The 1,772-nt window shown below is 32.6% G+C and overlaps 1 non-coding gene across 1 annotated transcript; it reads right to left on the bottom strand.

Moving 5' to 3' along the window:
* Nucleotides 1–1,667: 1,667 nt before the first annotated feature.
* LOC112534711 lies at nt 1,668–1,772 on the bottom strand. Its single transcript, XR_003078988.1, has one exon. It is a non-coding gene; the product is annotated as a small nucleolar RNA R71 (small nucleolar RNA).

Raw genomic sequence — 1,772 nt, 5'->3', positions numbered from 1 at the left:
CGATCAAAGGACCGAATGACCAAAAGAGAGAGTCAGGCTACTGGAAAGAACCAACCCTTGAACTGGTTCACCAAAAGAGACTAAGAGGACCGATTGACAGGACCGATCCAAAATAGAGAAGGAGCCAAGTGAACTGGCCCTATGATTGGTCTTGAGAAGGAATAGCAACTAGGACCAGTTAGATAGCAGGTTAAGGACGGAAGACATACACTTTTTGTTTTAAATCACATTTTTAAATGGTTTTGAGGGTTTTTGGACTAACCCTAGCTTTAGACTATAAATATATCTTATTCATTCCGTTTGAGGGGTTGGACAGTTTTTAGAGAGAAAAGGAAACACATTATTTGATGAAGAACAAGATTTGCTATAAGATTCAAGAGCCTCTTTTACTTCGAGATTCAAAATAGTGTTTATTCTATCTCTTTTGCAATTATGTTATCTTTGGATCTTATTTATATTTATTGTTTTATGAATTTGAACAACTAACTCTCACTCTAGAGAGAAGGATGTAATATTTTGGTTAATTTTGGATTCAATGTAGAGTGTTTATTTCTTGATTTATTCTTCTTATAATGATTTTGAATGCTTTGATTGGGCACCATAGTGTTCTCATATTGGATATGTATGATAAACTAAAAGAAGAAATACAAATCTAGATCTAGAAGAATAGATGTAGCAATTTAAGTAAAGAAAAATATCTAATTGTTATGATGCAAGAATTGTTGCTTCATGGGTTCAATTAGATAATTATCGTTTGAGAATCGATGATTATTTAACTAAATACATGTTAATACCTTGAAAGAGGATTAACATAATTTGGGAAGAATTGTATTCAAGAATAGCTCTAAAATTGATATCCAAGATTAAATCCATTAGATGAAATCCAAATCTCTAGTTTTCTAAAATCTGATTAATCTACATTTTCTATATTTCCCATTACTCAATCTACAATCTATTTACACTTTCTTAGATTCATAGTTTAGCTTTATTCTTGTGGGATCGACCTTAATTTAGATCATATACTAAAAATGCCCTATGCAGTTGTAGGTTAAGTCTTTTGCGCAATTGCCGAGGAGAATGACTAATTATCAATTTAAGATTATGTGTTTTTATTTATTTATTCTTTGTTTTACTTTGTTTTTAATTATTTTTCTTTGTCCATTGTAGGTAGTTTATGCGCTTAAGGAGATCCAAGAGTGCAAGCAAGCAAAAATTGTCCATTCGATCCTGAGATCGAAAAGACTTGCAAAGCTAACAAGAAAAGCATGAAGGAACAGGTGGTGAACGAGAGGAATATAGTTGTAGCAATTGAGGAGAATGCTCCTAGGCTTAGAGATCTCCAGATGCCTCAGATCAACGGGAACCCTTCGATTGTTTACAAATGCTAGGAACTACGATCTGAAAACCATCCACTTAACAATGCTACTGTATTTTGAAGGAATGGGTACTGAAGGTCTATTATTGTTCATGAAAGAGTTCTATCATGTAGTACAAACATTCCCTCTTAGGAATCTGAATGAATGAGAACTTAAGAGGAAATGTTTTCCTTATTGTATGAAAAACTCTACTAGAACATGGTTGTAAAACTTGCTTGTAGGATCATTGACTACTTAGGATGAGGTTTATGATGCTTTTATGTTGAAGTATTATTCACCTAAAAAGACTATAGATTATAGGTCTACAATTTGTAATTTCACTCAGAAAGAAGGAGAATCCTTTTATGCTTGAGAAATATTTAAGGTTTATCTGATTCAATTCCCGCATTATAACTT

This window comes from Ricinus communis, chromosome 1 (genome assembly GCF_019578655.1).
Source record: "Ricinus communis isolate WT05 ecotype wild-type chromosome 1, ASM1957865v1, whole genome shotgun sequence".
In the NCBI taxonomy this organism is placed as follows: domain Eukaryota; kingdom Viridiplantae; phylum Streptophyta; class Magnoliopsida; order Malpighiales; family Euphorbiaceae; genus Ricinus; species Ricinus communis.
The sequence above is the reverse complement of the archived record's forward strand: the minus strand, read 5'-3'. Positions and strand labels throughout refer to the sequence as shown.